The sequence below is a fragment of the Arabidopsis lyrata genome (assembly GCF_000004255.2).
Source record: "Arabidopsis lyrata subsp. lyrata unplaced genomic scaffold ARALYscaffold_8, whole genome shotgun sequence".
Classification (NCBI taxonomy): domain Eukaryota; kingdom Viridiplantae; phylum Streptophyta; class Magnoliopsida; order Brassicales; family Brassicaceae; genus Arabidopsis; species Arabidopsis lyrata.
Window position 1 is genome coordinate 437,697 of NW_003302548.1, and position 19,612 is coordinate 457,308.

Genomic DNA, 19,612 nt, shown 5'->3' on the forward strand with positions numbered 1-19,612 from the left:
AAAAAGTGTACCCCAAGAAAACGGCAGACGGAGGGCAGCAGTCACGGGTGCATGGACTCGTGATGTGAAGATAGAAAGCGATAAGAGAGCATTATGAATGTGTTTTTTCTTATACATATTTCGTTTTCTCGTTCATAAATTTGGTATATATTTTTTCTATGCAATATTATTTTTATTAATTATTACTATGATTTTGATATTGGTTTATACTTTATACTATTACTAGATCATCACCCGTACTACAGTACGGGTTGAATTTCATTTATTACGAAATTTATATATTATATAGTTATAGAATAAAATCGTGATATATTATAATAGTAAGTAAAAAATATTAATTTTTTTTATGTCAGTCCATATATATATCATATTAGAATGAATATATTTTTATTTTTCTGTAATCCTCAATTATGGATATATTTTTTAAAGATATGAAAATGGGAAATAATATTATTTTCAAAAAAAATAATATTGTTTGAACAATGAGTTAATTTATGTTAACAACCACAAAATGAGAGTGTATATAATTTAGTTAGATCAAAAATCAAAATATCATAAATGAATCGCATCTAAAACGTAGATTATTTTGAATTAGTTAAAAAATTTAGCTATTACTTTGAATTAATTTAGGAAATTATTTTTTCAAATTCTAATTCATTGGTTGTTGAAATAGAGATTTGGTTGAGCTAATTACGGAATTTACCAATTATTCACATAATCGAATATGTTATGAACATATATTTGGTATGTAATAATACCAAACTCGATCCGTGTGTGGAGTCTATATTTTCAGTTTACAATCCCTATGAAAATATTGTGGCACAATCTTTTATTCATTATTTCCAAAATTGCTTGCAGAATTAAATTTTCAAATATTTAGAAGTGTCAAACCTTATTTAACTCATCTCATCATAAATCTTAAAATGTCGTCTATTATAAGGATCATAACTTTCTATCATATAATACATTACTTTTAACCCACCACCTACTATAAATATATTAAACATATCTTTTTAAAATCAAATTTGTATTTATAATTTTTTTATCTTTTTAATCTATTAAATATTTATGATATTCTTTAATATATTAAATTAAACTTTTTTTAAATGTTTCAAATTAAAATCTTTAATTTTTTTATTGTAGTATGTAAAATTATGAATTTAAAAATATATATATATATATATATATATATATATATATATATATATGAAATTAGATATAAATATTCAAATAGTTATAAGGATCATAGCTCATTTCATCATATAATACATTATATCTAACCCGCCGCCTATTATAAATATTTGTTTCAAAAAATCAAATTAGAGTATGTATATTTCTTAACTTTTTGATCTATTAAGTATTGATGATATTAAAAAAAAAAGAATATATTACTCAAATATAAATTTTTGACCCGTTAAATTTGTTTTTTCATACATTGAACAATTTATATTCGTTTTTAAAAATTCAAATCTTTGTATATGCGGAAAAATTTACGAACCATTGTTATCTTTAGTATATTTGATGAACTATTGCAACATTTGGTATAATTGACGAACCGTTGCAGTTTTTGGAATATTTGATATCTACGGTTGCGTTTCTCGGATAAGTTCGTCATATTTTTAAAAAATATTTTAAAACTAAAATATATCTAAATGAATTGCTGTTACCGTTTAATTTAACACAATAGCATTTGGTTTATTTGACGTTGAACGTTTTTGCTTATTTATCAAACCATTGTAATATTTGGTTTATTAGTTTATGCTTTTTGCACTTGGGAATAGTTTTTTAGTTACAAATTATTGTTTTTCTAATATTAATATACTTAATAAATGTTTGTGAGGGTTTTCTTTATCATAATTTTTGTAAAATATATATTGATTTGCTATTAAAAAATTCAAAATTATTACAATTTATTATGATTTTTTCGTTTGATATTTTTTTAAATGATTTTTGAAATATATTCCCCCGCGATATCGCGGGGGTCCTGAGTCATAGTATATTATAATAGTAAGTGAACAAATATTAATTTTTTTTGTCAGTCCCTATATACAATATTAGAATAAATATAGAAATTTTTTCTATAATACTCAATTATGGATAATTTTTTTTTAAGATATGAAAACGGAAAATAATTTTATGTTTTACAAAGTAATATTTTTTGAACAATGAGTTAATTTATGTTAACAACAACAAAATAGGATTGCATATGTTTCAGTTAGATCAAAAATTAAAATATCATAAATAAATCGCATATAAAACATACTCCCTCTGTTTCACAAAGAGTGTCGTTTTAAGGTTTTATTTTTGTTTCAGAAAGAGTGTCGTTTTAGGTTTTCAATGCAAAATTTAATGATTTTTTATGTTTTATGACTATTAGTATTCTGCAGATTGTTTTACTATTGTGCAGATTATGTTTAGGTATATAGTTAATGATGTTTTTGTTTAGAAAAAACAAAAAATTTAATGTTTTCTTAATCTGTGTGCAAAACTCTAAAATGACACTCTTTGTGAAACAGAGAGAGTAGATTATTTTGAATTAATTAAGAAAATTAGGTATTATCTTGAATTAATTTAGAAAATTCTTTTTCAATTCATAATTCTTTGGTTGTTGAAATAGAGATTTGTTTGAGTTAATCTAATTACAGAATTTGTTTGAGATTTATAATTACGGAATTTACCAATTATTCGCATTATCGAATATGTTATAAACATATATTTAGTATATAATAATACCAAAATCAACCCGTGCGTGGAGTCTATATTTTTATTTTAGAATCTCAATATTTCATTTTAAAATATTGCATGCAAAATCTATTATTCGTTAATTCTAAATTTCTTGCGGAATCAAATTTTCAAATATTTAGAGGTGTCAAACCATATTTAAATGTTCTACACTATTTTTAAATATTCCAAATTAAAATCTTTAATTTTTTTTGTAGTTTACAAAATTAAATTTCAAAAAACAAATTATATGAAATTAAATATAACTATTCAAATAGTTATAAGGATCAAAACTCATTTCATCATATAATATATTATATTTAACCCGCTACCTATTATAAATATTTTTAAAAATAATCAAATTAGAGTATTTATAATTTTTAACTTTTTGAACTATTAAGTATTGATGATATTCTCTAAAAATATCAAGTAAAACTTATTTTAAATGTTGCAAATTAAAATATTTAAATTTTTATTATAGTATATAAAATTATACATTTCAAAAAAATAAATGTATGAAATAGAATATAAATATTCAAATTCTGACCCGTTGCTCAGTTGGAATTTTTGTTGACTTTATTTTTGTGTAAAAAAATATATTACTCAAGTCTGAATTTTTGACCCGTTTAATTGTTTCCTTTATAGATTGAACAATTTATATGCGTTTTTAAAAATTCAAATCTTGGCATATGCAGAAATTTTTTTTTTGTTTTCATTATGTAGATGATATGATGATTTATTTGTTTCATATTAATATAATCATATAAAGATGAGAGGTGAATTTTAATGATTAATAACAAATTAATATGGTAAGTTAGATATCAAATCTTATATGTTCATTTTGATTGGTCATTTAAAAAATAATAATAATAACAGATTTTCGTTTTATAATTTAAATAAATTAAGTAAATGACATAAATTAGTATTTTACTTGTTTATCCTTAATAAATTGAATAAAATTTGTTCTAAAAAAAGATTTTTGTAATGACATTCTTAAATAAATTCTTACAAAAGGGAAGGTTAGTTAAGGGTATCTTATAAAGTGTACTCCCCAAATAATACTATAATTTTGATATTGGTTTATACTATTATTGCAGATAAATTACTTGAATATCAGAAGAATGTCCACGATTACCACATACGTGTATGTGTGAGGTTTTTTTATTTCTTTAATTATTTTTTCTTTTCACAAACTGATATTTCATAAATAAATAAAAACTAAAATTGAAAGGGTTTATACTATTATTGCGGATAAATTACTTGAATATCAGAAGAATGTCCACGATTACCACATACGTGTACGTGTGAGATTTTATTATTTCTTTAATTATTTTTTCTTTTCACAAACTGATATTTCATAAATAAATAAAAACTAAAATTGAAAGGGTTTATATTATTATTGCAGATAAATTACTTGAATATCAGAAGAATGTCCACGATTACCACATACGTGTACGTGTGAGGTTTTTTTATTTCTTTAATTATTTTTTCTTTTCACAAACTGATATTTCATAAATAAATAAAAACTAAAATAAATACAGTATATGAACTTCTGGGTAAAATTCTTATTCATTTGGGACACATTCTCTCTCTTCTCTCTCTCAACTCTTCTAGATCTAGGGATTTCAAAGACAGTCGCCGCCGCCGGGAGCTACCTCCTTCTCCGGCTTCACGCCGGCGTTGCGAGGTAGCTTCTCCACCACCATCGTTCTTCATGCAGGTTTTGGGCGGTGCAGGGAGTAATGGGGGTGAGCAGATCTTGTCTCCGACACTTGAAGGCCTCAGATCCACTCGATGCATCGGAGGAGCCGCCTCTTAGACGGCGAGATACTACACGGAAGGATCACGGTTTAAAGGCGCCGCAGTATCCACCGTGGAAATCTCGGCTCAGCCGCCTACTGCGATTCACCGGTGCGACGGAAGTTGAGGGGAGATGTTGGCTATCGTGTTTTGTCCTGAGAAGCCGTCGAGGTTCTGCCTGAGCCACAGTCTTCGACGCCGCCGTCAAGGTGCTTCGACGGACCGGATTGATGAGATCTGACTCGGGACGATTGGATTCGCCGGATCTAGAGCAGAGTGGTTAGAACCCAGAGGGCCTGGTTGCTAGGTGAGGACTAGGCTCCGGAGAGCCGGCTGTCGGAGGTTTCCTTGCATGCTGGGAGGTTCGTGGCGGGTTGGTAGAGCGTAGACACCGGATCCGTGACGGAAACCGGAAACTTCCGGCCACAGAAACGGTTTCTTACTCCGGCCACAAAGCTGTTAACCTTGTTTCCGCCGGCGTTGGTGAAGAAGCCTCTGCTTCCGGTCATTCGCCAAGTTCCGATACACTGCTCCGGCGCCGGAATCAGTTTCCGATCAGCCCATTTTGTACCCATTTCCTTTCCTTGTATTGGGCTCAAGGCCAAGCCCACTTTGTGGGAGATTTTAATAAAATTATATTTATAAAAAAAAAAAAAAATTCTTATTCATTCCCACACTATAATAATTGCTACAGCTACTATTAGCCGTATGATGTGTTTTATGCCAAAAATGTGCAGTTGTACACAAATCGAAGTTGCAACAATTGGACGTATTACTCTTTTTTTTTTTTCTAAAAAAATAATATATAACCGGTTTGTATCTTGTAAGTATGACTAAATGTTTTACCAGAATTTTTTTTCTCTATTACATCATTAGTTGATATTGCATTGAAAACTGCAGATGCAATACATGATTAGTGGATCATCTAACTGTAGGCATAGGCCTATTCCCTTCCATTTTTGTAGGCACACAGCATCACACGAGCGAGCACCACAATCTTTGTCTGGAAACATCATACGACAATTTCCCACTTGTCCTTGAATCTCATTCACCATCAACCCTGTAAAAATATTATTTAAAACAAAAAATTATCACCTTCTCATGGCACAAAACTACATGGTTTTATTATAGAATTAGAGATAGTAAGAGCATGAATATTGGTTGAAATGTTGAGTATGTTAGACAAATCTTAGCATTAAAGTTGATTAAAAATAATCAAACCAACATCTTAAAGTTAAGATTTGTATCTAAGTTAAGATGTTTTTCTTAATTTAAGATGTTGCAAGGTGTCACATTGTGATTGGTTAAAAAATCAAACAAAAGAAGAATTTTTTTTTTTGTGCTTTATGTTATATATGTTATAAATTGTATCTCATGTATGTTTTAATTTTTTTAATTTGCAACAATTATTAAATTTTCTATAATTATAAATTTTATTTTTATATTAATATTTTTTTTTCTAAGAACCACATATTAAGAACCTACCATTAATCACACAAAAATCTTAACCCAAAAATACTATCTCTTACCTATCACTTTTACAAATATATTACTTAAATATTCCTAAGATTTATTTTTAAGATACTACCAATAATCATGCTCTAAAGAAAGAGAACCTAGAATAAGGATGATGAAGAGAGCAAAAAAGGTGGATTTAGTCATTTTCTTATGATAATTGGAGTTTTCAAAATATAAAAACAATAAGAGTAATGGTATCACCTATATATTCATTGTAGAAGATAAGGAAACCAAATCAATCATATCGTCAATCACAGTAATTGAGATTACTCACAGAATATTCTCAGTAATTATGTCTGTGATACTATGTCTCTATAAGTCGGTCGTCATATTCTCCATAATACACAACACATTCTATTTCCCATATGGTATCATATATTATCAAATTAATATTTCCCTTTCGTGTATATAATTTTACTGAAAACAATATTCATGCATATATTATCGAAATGATATTTGCCTTTGATGTATATATTCTACTAAAAACACATATATACTATAAACAATAATATATGCATGTATCTATATTTAATTTTAGATTTATAAAAAATTCTTATAATATTAATATATTTGAACATCTTATATAATGTTTTAAATATATACTCATATTGTCAATGATTCAGATGCATGGTTAACCACAACAACATAATTTTAATGTTTCCTAACACACCATGACACCAACCCATTTCTCTCTACTGTCTTCTCATTTCTTGTGTATTTAAATATTAAAATGCAATATATGAGAAATATCCATTAAAGTTTCCTAGAAAATGAATCTACTCAATTACTGAAATACACTTGATCGGATCCATGTTAATTCCACTATACATATATGACCATATGTTTTTAGTAAATAATCATAATATTATTTCTGTACTATATAAATAACATGTTTTTATATTATCGAAATGATATTTGCCTTTGATGTATATATTCTACTAAAAACACATATATACTATAAACAATAATATATGCATGTATCTATATTTAATTTTAGATTTATAAAAAATTCTTATAATATTAATATATTTGAACATCTTATATAATATTTTAAATATATACTCATATTGTCAATGATTCAGATGCATGGTTAACCACAACGGTCGTCCAAGCCCTCTTCTTCGACCAAGAGAGCAGTTCCAAGGGAGCATCAAATCGATCAGAGAGCCAAGAATTCGTCTCAAGAGTTAAAGAGACTCCCACGGATACACACAGCAATATGCACAAGCTTCACCTAGGTCCAGCTGAAACAGCTTCTTTAGGGAAAGCTAAGACTATACTTGAGGGAGGAGGCAAAAGAGGAGAAGACCCCAAGAAGATAGTGCGGGAACGAAGAGGGTCAGAGCATAAGCATCATATAAGTAGAGACAGGTAGTGGACTAAAAGTCTTAGGCCACAGATTTCTGCTTCTTTTATTTTTCTTTTCTCAAAGGAATTGATGATGATTGTAGAACCTAGTGGCATAATCTGTATTAAGACAGTGCAGAGCTCAAGCTCCTGCTCAACCATTCTCGTGTAGCTTATATCTTAAGAAAGCGATTATGCTACTACCATGAGCCATCTTTGTTTCAAACGTTTCCCATTTCTCACCTGGATTGCCTAGATTTAGAAAATCAAACATTACTCTGCACTCAAATGTCCTGCAGTTGCTCTCTGGTTGATGACTAATGTTATCAATGCAATGTGTGATCATATACATCGTTGGTGAAGACTAATGGACACAGTCAAATACCATAGTCTATGTAAGATATGATCTCTCCTCTCTCTTATTTCTTTACCTGCAACAATGCTGATCATTGGTATAAGCGATGAATCCGGAGTTACCATGACAGACAGCTATATATCGTATGATAAAGAGAGTGATTTCATTTCTTTACAAGTCCAAACACCAACACAATATCATGTTAAGTTTTGGTTGAGAGATTATTCTTAAAATCTCTATGCACACTAGTAACATTGGTTAGTGTAATTAAATTAAATGATTACAGTCTATAGCGGTTTTTGTTTCTATTTAGTTGAGTGTTTTCTATCATTGAAGTAAATCATTTTAGAAAAACAGTAGAAAGGTAGAATGGTGAAGCCATGCGATGATAAAAGTTGAAGAACTTAAAACAGTTGTGATACATTGCTGCATAGATACATACACATAAATGTATATAGCAGGTGAAGTATATATTATGATTGTGCCAGGGGAAGAGTCATCTTCCGTGAGAAATTTCTTTTTGGTATGAACTCTGAGTTTCATACAAATGATCCTTGTCTTCACTCTGAGTTTCATACAAAAGATTCTTGTCTGAACTCAGAGTTTCATCCAAATGATTTATGTCTGAACTCAGAGTTTCATCCAAATGATTCTTGTCTGAACTCAGAGTTTCTTCCAAATGATCCACAAACTTGGCTTTTGCAGTAAAGAAACAGAGAGGATAGTTAGAAGCCTCGCCATAGAGAGGGGTAGGGAGAATTACTTGATAGCATGGATCTTTCCATGATGTCTGAATCCGCTTGAGTTCTTTAGCTACTTGGATCATCTTTGGTCTATCTTCATCTCTTTGCTTACAGTATCTCAAAGCCAGCACCACACACGCTTCCACCTGCAATCTTTGACAACATGTCATATCTTTTGCCACCATTGGATCAATTACTTCATCAAGCTTCCCATCCTCACATAGCCAAGAATACCTTGGCTATCCCCATAAGATGTGGTGAAGACAACAGGTCTACCAGTGACAAAAACCAACATAACAGATTCCAAAACTATACACATCGGTATATTCGGTCACAAAACCCGTGGCTTGATGTAATGGATCTAAGTACCCAAATGTCCCCAAGACTCTATCAACTTGTATTCTTGATTTTCCCTCAGGGAGCGTTATGGATAGCGAGAAATCAGACAACTTTACATTCCAGTTCTTGTCCAAGAAAATAATCGTTGGCTTAATGTGTCTATGTATGATGATCTTAGGGAACGCCATGTGAAGATAAGTTAAAGCATTTGCAATCTCCTTTCCAATCTTCAAACGTACACTCCAAGGCAATGAAGATTCCTCTCCATTAACCATAAAATATCCTCTCTCATTAAGGTACCCATTCTCTGCGTTTTCAAACACGAAAACAAGAAAAAAAAACTCGAAACAACATCCAAATAGTTTGAGAAAGTTGTTGTGGTTACTCATCCGAGCAGCCAAGACAATGTCATTGTATTTGTAACTACCCTTCCCAACCCATCGCCGTGTAAGTAAGACTTCGTTGCCTTCGGTGTCTCTATCCCCGTAAAACTTTTTGATCAAGTAAGGCTTATCTTCTATGATACCTTTATACCATTCATGGTCTTCCTCTTCAGTGACAAAACATGTTCGATCGAAGTTGTTGGTGGCTTTCTGAATTTGTTCAGAAGAAAAGGTGCGTATAGGAATTGATTTACCGTTACAATCAGCGATGAGCTCTTTTAAGAAGATGCTTCCGTTATGTAAGAATCTCCTTTCTTCTTCTTGACCGTCTTTTTCCTTCCTTTTCCGGGACGATCCAGATCTCATACTCTGCTGCAACTTCTTCACCAAAGATTCCATTTCAGAGTGTAATTTTCCTCCCAAGAAAGATCGTTGAAAATTCCAACCAGTGGCTAGCTACAAATATATTGGCTGGTCTAATTTCTTGACAGTCCTCATTAGTCACTTATAGGTCCACAGAACGAATTGGTCAATTTTACTATGAGAACGAAAATGCACTGAAGCAGACTTGGACCAAAGTTCAGTTTTTGTATTCTTTTGACTTTTAATAGTATATGTCTACAGTTTACTGTTCTGTTTTCTTGGTTTTTTTACCTTTAGAATAAATCTTTGGTTCTAATCTTACTGTCATGTTTCCTAATTTTCTTTTAATTTTTCTTTATTTCACTACTTATGGAAAGAAGGAAGAGCAGAGTGAAGACCTTAATGATTTGTGGCTGTTGTTTACATTTTTACGAACAAATGTTGCAAACTGAATCCTTGTGTAAACAGTAATGTGTGTTTTGTTTGTTTTTGACTAAACAGTAATGACTATTGTGAAATAGAAGAAAGACAGTGTAATCTCATTTAACTGTGTTGGGCTTAAAATAAAAATCAGCCCATCTCTTCATTTTAGGCTTCTTTTTATCTTTTACTATTTTTAGGTGACAAGCATATGATTTGAATAGAACGGTATAATTTTTTTTTTTTTTGAAAAAAATAGAACGGTATAATTATGATGAAAAAATATCCCATGATGAAAAAAAAGATTAAAAACCCACCATAATATTAGAATTAGGGATGGTAATATGGGTAAAAATTTTGTCGGGTATCCTAAACCCGTTTTAAAACTGGATACCCAAAACTCGCCCATTTTGTCTAAAATTTCGAGGGTTATAAATAGACGGATTTATTTTGGGTTTACCCATTTGGGTTTTGGGTACCCGATGGATTTTTTTTTTTTAATTTCTTTAAAAAAAAAAATTTAAAACTTTTTTTTAAAAAAATTTACTTCTACTACAAATTTATTTTAAATTTGTTTCTAAAAGAATCAGAGAAAAATGAAGAATTGGAGAGACAGCAACGAATATCAGAGAGCAAAATAAAAGAAAAAAAAAACTTCTTCTCTCTCTTCCTTCTACAAACGTCATTTATATTTTCTTTCCACACTAATACTCCAATTCCTAATAAAAACTTAAAACTAACTCTTTTCCTAAAAAACCCCAATATTTAATTCCCAACAAATCATTTACTTGTTATAGGAATCAATACAATAAAAACACTTAGGATCTCTCCAGGCCTGACACATCAGCATTTTAAGCTATTCTCAGCATGACACATCATTAAAATCGTCAGCCAATGAAAACATTTCGATTAATACAGCTCAGATTTATTGGCCAGTAATTATTGTTCTTTGCTCCATGTCATTGTTAAAGTTTATCTCACTTGGGCTTCTTGTTTGAAAATAATTGGGCTTATTATTATTCAGAAGTGGGTTTTAGTATTGATTGACTCATACAAAATTGCCTTCTCTCCTGAATAAATTAAATGAGCCAGAAAGATCCTTAGCACGAGTGGCATGAATAAATTAAAATGTTAACGTGACAAACAATTCAAAGCTATAAATTTATAAGTAACAAATTATGGTTCACTTTGATCAAATAAAAAAAAAAGTCACCTTATAAGAAACTTGGTTTTTTTTTTTAATTCATACTCAAACAAATACAACACAATTCATTTTTATACATTCTCAAGGAAAACAACATAGAAATGCATTAATGATCAAATGGAATGTTTAAGCTCGTCCCTTGTGATAAATCTGATTTTTGAAAAAAGAACAGTATGTGTTGAAGACAATTCGATCTTTAATATAGTAGTTGTGTTCATTTAGGTGAAGAAGGAGACGGTTATAAGAATACAAAACCCGCTTCTGTCTTTGTTAGAGAATTTAAATGCTTCTATCAATTTCTCTTCTTTCTCCAATTTATGGCGATGCATTGTTGCAATTATATACTCAATGTAATCAGTCGTCCCACTTTTGTCCACACAAGCCTATAAATGAACAAAAACCATTGAGAAAGTTTAGCTTATGATGATTTCTTTAGCTTGGTTTAATAATTAATCAATTGGATTTGTTTCCTCAACTTACAGCTTCCATGAGTTGTTTGATTTCAGATTATGTAAGCTTAGATCCAAGATGATGTAACCCGCTTCTTAGTTCATCAAAAGTGGCAGCTCCAAACATCGAGAAAAGAATTTATTATCAAGAAATGATTAAGAAAAAAATGATTAAGTACTTAGGTTTCATTCAGTTTTTTTTTTTGAAAAGTTTGGTTCGGCTCACATAAAAATATTGTACCCAAAGTTAAAACCGATTTTTTTTTTTATTTAGCAAGATTTCTCAAGGTCTGACACCCCAATATTTTGGGTTGTTCTCAGGTTGACATCTCATTAAAATCGTCATCCATTAAAAATATTTTGATTAATATAACTCAAATTTCTCATCTAATATTAATTTTTTCATGTTCCACGTCAAGAGTTCAAACGCCACTCCAAAATGCGAAAACGAGTCAAAAATGATCAAGTACGTAGGTTACATTCAGTTTTTTATTTGGAAAAGTTTGGTTCGGTTCACAAATATTATAGCTAAAGTTAAGCCGAATTTTTTATTTAGCTTGTAGTTTCAGTTTATATCAATAATTATGGTATATTTCGCTTTATAAACTACAGTTTAGACAAATAAATGTTTAATAAAGTTTTCAACAATATGATTTAATTATTATAAAATATATTATTTTACTAGAAAAATTTATCCAAAAATATACCCCGCAGCATAGCGCGGGTTTCGTCCTAGTAGAATTAAAAACACTATACAATAACTCTCTGTCGATGACAGGTGGTACTAAGTAATGCAATGGGAGAGTGATGTGTGGATATATTAATTTCTATGATAGCTTCTACTTCTATGTTTCTTTATTTGATTTTTCATTCCAAATATGAAACAAAATTATAATAAATATTATTCGACATCGGACGTGAAAATATTTACTCTCAAATATACTTTTATCGGAAAATAGTTTTGAGATGTTTTACCTCAGAGAGATGGAAACAAATTATTATCTAGAAATGTGATGGCTAACAAAAGAAGCACAAGCTTTGCACAAAAAACAAAAAACAAAAGAAGCACAAGAAGTAAGTAACTAACAGTAATATTTTATCCCTCATGGTCCAATTTCTTGACATTGACTCATCCTCATTAGTCACTCATAGGTCCACAGAACGAATTGGTCAATTTTACTATGAGAACGAAAATGCACTGAAGCAGACTTCGACCAAAGTTCAGTTTTGGTATTCTTAATTTTGACTTTTAATAGTATATGTTTTGGTCTCATTTAACTATGTTGGGCTTAAAATGAAAATCAGCCAATCTCTTCATTTTAGGCTTCTTATTATCTTTTACCATTTTTAGGTGACAAGCATATGATATAAACAAGGTGAATAGAGCGGTAGAATTTTCTTTCCCATGATATAAACAAGGTTAAAACCCACCCTAATATTGGAAGGGGATTAGGGATGTTAATTTGGGTAAAAATTCGTAGGGTATCCTAAATCCGCTTTAAAAATAGATATCTAAAACCCGATCATTTTGTTTAAAATTTCGAGGGTTATAAATAGGTGGGTTTATTTCGGGTTTTGTCTATTTTGGGTTTACCTATTCGGGTTTCGGGTACCTGATGAGTTTTATTTTAATTTTTTAAAAAACTTTTTAACATTTTTTTTACATCTAACTACAAATTTTTAAAATTATATTAAGTAAAAGTGGTTTTTAATTTGTTTTTAAAACTTTAAATACAAATTTTACAAATTTAATTACCAATTTTATAAGGTTAAATTCAAACTTTTGTAAAAAAAATATATATATATATATATATATATATATATATTGTGACAAAAAAATATAAACAAAACGGGTATCTGTAGGTAATCCGAAAGTTCGCGGGTTTTATTTGGACTACCTTAAAATTTTGCGGGTTTCAAAAGGATTTTATGATTCGGATTTTAAATGTGCGGATTTAAAACGGATTTGGACCGGGTCGTGTTTTTTTACCCATTTTAACATCTCTGCCAAACTCGTTTCTACAGTTATTACTTGTTATATGGATCTCGTATATGTTTACTCAGAAGCTGTCGTTATTATTCAGTTCACATTTTGAAGTTTATTACTTTCATGGAGCCCCCACAAGACCCGTACCATAATTTTAATCGACGAGTACTACTTGTAGATTTAGATTTAGAAGCTAGAAAAATAAGACTTTAATTTGTTTAAAGATTTTTTTAATTTACATAAGGTATGAATTGTATTCGTAAACTTTGCAAACGTAGGAGCTAAAAACGTTAATTTTTTGCTTGTAGATCATATCATCTACATAAGCTATGAATTCTATTTTAATAATCTGTAGATTTAGGAATATGAGCTAAAATGATAAATTTGAATTTAGAGATTTTATTCTTTACAGAAGGAGCAAATTTATTATATATTTTGTAGACTTATTTTAATTGACTTATTTTTACCGACTTTGGTTTATTTCGGTAATTTCTAAAATTTTAAAATTAAGACCATAAATATTTGTAGATTAAAAAATAGTTTTTGGCTTTTAGTTTCTGATTTTATGGTTTTCATTTATTTTTGAGTAGATATTGATTTTTTAAAAAATTTGAATGATAATTGTTTTGTTTTGGTTTTTATCTATAATTCTTTTAAAGAAAATATTTTATTCTTTTCAAAATTACTAAAAAGAAAAATGTTGATGGACTATATTGTTATTAAAAAAAATTGTTATTCAAAAATAAAATAAAAAGCAAATTGAAAAAAGTGTTATGATGAATTTTGATTTTAATTGAGTGAATAATTCAAAAAATTTAGATTTTAATTGAGTGAATAATTCAAAAAATTTTGATTTTTACCGACTTCAGTTTATTTCGGTAATTTCTAAAATTTTAAAATTAAGACCATAAATATTTGTAGATTTTAAAATAGTTTTTGGTTTTTAGTTTCTGATTTTATGTTTTAAAAAAATTTGAATGATAAATTGTTTTGTTTTTGGTTTTTATCTATAATTCTTTTAAAGAAATTTTTTTTATTCTTTTCAAAATTACTAAAAAGAAAAATGTTGATGGACTATATTGTTATTAAAAAAAATTGTCAGAAGAAAAAAAAGAAAAAAAAAATTGAAAAAAGTGTTATGATGAATTTTGATTTTTATTGAGTGAATAATTCAAAAAAATAGATTTTAGTTTTGTTTTTTTTGAAATTTTTTTATAAACACACCAAAACTAGATTCGTTAACTTTTAGTGAAAATATTTTAAATTTATAACATAGATTTTTGGGTAAAACAAAAAAAATTAAAAACCACTTGAAAAAAAAACATTACAAGGCTTCAATTTCGATAATTCGGTTTGAAAGTTCCAAACCAAACAGAATCAAACCGGTTAGGAAATTTTGTACTCCTTCTTGTCGTCTTGCCGATCAGTTTATTTCATCCAATTAACCAAATCCGAACCAAATTTTCCAAATTTCGGTTTGGTTCGGTTTGCAATAAATACAAAATTCCAAGAACTTGAAACAACGTCGTTTCACGCACTAAATATAAGAAGAGATTCATCCTTCAAATCTTGCGCCAGTTTCCTCTATGGTTCAACGTTCTAATTAAGAGAGAGAAAGAGAGAGAGATATAGGATTATTACAGAGATACGATTTCACAGCGTCATCCTACATAGACGACTTTATGGCTGTGAGTGGAGACTCTTATAGTGCGGTATTCAAGGCGGTTTTACCAAAACCGTCTTTAAGTCACCAATCAAGAGACTTTTAATTTTTTTTGTGGTTTTAAGAAAATTAGAAAACAAAACCGCAAGTAACATAAATTTGTCCTCTGGATAAAAGACCGCACTCAAAATTCACACAGCAGGTAATAACCAGCGGATTTCAACCAATTACGCACTGGGTAATTATTTGTCTTTAAAAAATTATTATTTTAATATTTAATTATTAAAAAACTAAAAATTACCACCAAAAAGTTAAAGATTTTGTTATTAGTATTAGAAATTTTCTTTTACAAGATTATGGATTTACAAATAAATAGAACATTATAATTCTAATTAGTGCTAATAACCATTACAATTTTTAAATAAATAATTATTTATTTAATCCACAAGTTTATTAAAATTTTGAAATAAAACCTTCATTTTAGTATATGCTCTATTTCGTCTACACAAAATTATTTGATACAATGTTAGTAAGATCATATAATTAGGAGGTCTAACTAATATATCCAAAAATATAGAATTATTTTAGGTTATTGAAATATAATAAATAAAATATATCAATAAGATATAGAAATTTGATAAAACTAATGTACGAAAAAATTATGAATTTATTGAGATGGAAAGAGTTAAAATAGCTTATGAAAAAACAAATGGCGAAAAAATAATAATACAAATATGTTATAGAAAAATTAAGATATTCGATAACATTTTTCTGTTGTATCATATTGTTTATTATGAAATTTTTTATTTAATATATATATATATATATATACACATATATTTGAATGTTTAATTTATAATTATATTAATATATTTCTCTTAAAATAATTTAACTACAATCTCTATTGTTTACAAATATCTGTTATTGTTTATTTATTAACACAAAAAATTAATTAATTATTAATATATATATATATATATAAAACCGTACTTGTCCCGCAAATAGCTTTTTTCACCAATCACATATTATTTCGTACCGCTTATTTTATACAAACCGCACTTGTCCCGCAAATATATTTCTCCCGCAAGTCCCGCAGTTGAACCGTACAGCACTGTAATACCGCACTTCTCCCGTACCGCAAAACGCAGTTACCATTCGGAGCCTATATCTCACAAAATCAAAACTTTTGACCAGGTTTTAGAAGAGGAAGATATAAAGAGGTTTTAATATACACACAGAGTATACACTCCAAAGCCGCAGGTCAATCGGGAGAAAATCTTTTTGGGTCACAATCATAAGTTATTACCTCTGTTTTCTTTTTTTTTTTTAATAAAGAATGGGATAGAGGATTATTACATTTTTCCAAACATTCTCTTTTTTTTTATAGTATAAAATTTGGACTTTTCATAAACATGTATACGTTATTTTTAATATACAAATTTACGTCAAAAACGCGTATAATATAAGAGGATTACTGATGAAAGATGTAGACGGAATATATATGTTTCTAATTTTGTGTATATATACAGTAGTACTATACGGTTTTAAGAGGATTACTGTATATTATGAATAGTTTTAAGAGGATTACATTTTACGTAACATTACATTTTGACGTCCCTAACTAACAGGTGACATTTTATCCCTCAACACACATTCGCATATATCTTTTACTTTATTTTATCAGTTTTCTATTTAAAATTATTCATTTGTATTTTAAATCACATCACAAATAATTTTCAAATGTTATAATATTTGAAAATCAATTAAATGCAGTTCCATTAAAAAAAGATAATTACATTTATTTATACATACAAATAAATTATGAATAATATAATAACTTTTTGTAACATCTAATATTTATTAAGAGAAATATGAAATACAATAATCACAATGAAGACTTGATTTATTACAGAATGTACACAAATATGATAATAGAACAATAAATCATTTGGAATTCGATCTTTGGGAAGAATATTGCATGGTTTATTGTAATCCTTTTTCACCTATTCAAAATTAATCTCCTGAAAACTTCACCACCGGAGAGCTTCTTCTTCTCAAATACATTGAAACCGATCAACAACGACAACTCGATGTCACCTCCGATTTCATCTTTCTTGGAATCGCGATTTCAATTTCAACCAAGGAATCCTTCGATTCTTCTTTTCTTGACATCGCAACATCTTCTGATTTCTTCTCCTAAGTCGCGATGTTGAAGAAACTTCAAAACCTCCGATTCTTTCGATTGAAGGAGCCTAAAAGTCTCTGCGCCCAACTCACACACATTTGACTCACACGTGTCTCTTGTTGACTTTATTAAACCTTCGCTCTTGAGTAGAGTCTCCAATATACTTAGAGAATACTTGTGTAAAGGACATTAGTTCTTCACCGTTTGCCATCTCTTGTGGTCCCCAAAAGCCCTTCTAACTTTAGTTAATATACATCAACCTTGGTTAGAACTTGAGTTTATGCAGAGTGTCTTTGTCATGACTTCGGTACCTTGGTCATCAAGTTCTCATCTCCACACGCATATTTAATAATCTGTAAACTTTGCAGACGTAGGAGCGAAAAACGTATAATTCAAAAAAAAATATTTAATTCCCAACAAATCATTTACTTGTTATAAGAAGAGAATTAAAAACACTATACAACTCTCTGTCTATGGCAAGTGGTACCAAGTAATGCAATGGAAGAGTGATGTGTGAATATATTAATTAATTTATTTATTTTTTTTTCAATTTCTATGATAGCTTCTACTTCTATGTTTCCTTATTTGATATTTTACCTCAGAGAGATGGAAACAAATTAATACATATATAGAAATGTGACTGCTAACAAAAGAAGCACAATAAGTAATAATAAGTAAGTACTAGGCCTGGGCATATGAGTATTCGGATCGGGTTCGGGTCGGGTCCTTTAAGGTTCGGGTATTTTTTTTTAGATTTTAGCTCCGTTCGGGTATTTTTAAATTTCGGTTCGGGTTAGGTTCGGGACTTTTCGGGTTCGGGTCGGTTCTCGACATAAAGTCCAATATCCGTAAATATCCGGAGACTTTACCGGTTCTGATTCGGATAGGTACTTTGAATACAAATTAACCTAAAAATATCCAAAAGTATCCAAAATACTCAAAAAATTAGCTCTGAATTATTCAAATAGTATTCGAATTACCCAAAATACCTGAAATAATTATAGCTATATTGCACTAAAAATATATAAATTATCCCAAAAAATATCTAAAGCACCCAAAAAGTACTCAAATTATTCAAAATCTGAAATATCTTTAAAAAAATATAATTTTGAGTAGTTGGATTATTATTAAGTATAAATATTACTAATATTTTTGAGATATATACTTATGTTTTGGGTCTATTCGGATACCCGTATTTTTTCGGGTCGGGTCCATTCGGGTCCGAGTACTTTAAAAAAAAAAAAAAACTAAAACCCGTTCGGGTCGGTTTTTCGGGTCCGAGTATTTGTGCAGAGGGCTATAAGTAACATTGACATTTTATCCCTCAACACACATCCTCACATATGGAGTATCTTTTACTTTATTTTATCAGTTTTCTATTTTAAATCACATCACAAATAATTTTCAAATGTTATAAAATTTGAAAATCAATTAAATGTAGTTCCATTAAAAATGATAATTACATTTATTTATACATACAAATAAATAATTATGAATAATATAATAACTTTTGTAATATTTATTATAAATATGAGATACAATAATCACAATGAAGACTTGATTTATTACAGAATGTACACAAATATGATAATAGAACAATAAATCATTTGGAATTCGATATTTGGCAAGAATATTGCATGGTTTATTGTAATCCTTTTTCACCTATATGATAAAAATCGAAAAAATTCCATTTGATCTATAGTTGGCAATCACATTTTATACATCCTATTTCTCACAAGAAATTTGTTGTGAAAGATATTCAAATACGATATGATTAATTGGATCTATAAGATATTGTAAATATGTAACATGAAATATCCGTTGTAAAAATATGTGAAAAGACATATACACACGTACTAAAAGAGGCAACGAGCAGATAGCATATCAGAGGAGGGAAGAACTAGGAAACAGAGTAGGCGAAGAAAAAGAATTAAGAAACAGAGGTTTAATGCATACACAACAAAAAAAAAAAGTTAATGCACATGAAGATGCATGAATACATCAACTAATCAGCACCGTCCATTTCATACTGGAAATATAAAAACCAATCAAAACCGTCCAATTTTTCATCTAAGTCTTTCTTATTTCTTCTTACTTGGCCGCAACCAGATCACAAACACTCTGTATTACCACCT

General features: G+C 29.1%; 1 long non-coding RNA gene and 1 pseudogene across 1 annotated transcript; both read right to left on the reverse strand.

The window, feature by feature from the left end:
- Nucleotides 1-8,127: 8,127 nt before the first annotated feature.
- Nucleotides 8,128-9,658, reverse strand: LOC110227913 (annotated as a pseudogene).
- A 1,674-nt stretch (nt 9,659-11,332) lies between these two features.
- On the reverse strand, nt 11,333-11,829 carry LOC9299441. Its single transcript, XR_002331575.1, has 2 exons — nt 11,674-11,829; nt 11,333-11,576 (listed from the first exon to the last, which is right to left on the reverse strand). It is a non-coding gene; the product is annotated as an uncharacterized LOC9299441 (long non-coding RNA).
- Between the last annotated feature and the right edge of the window lie 7,783 nt (nt 11,830-19,612).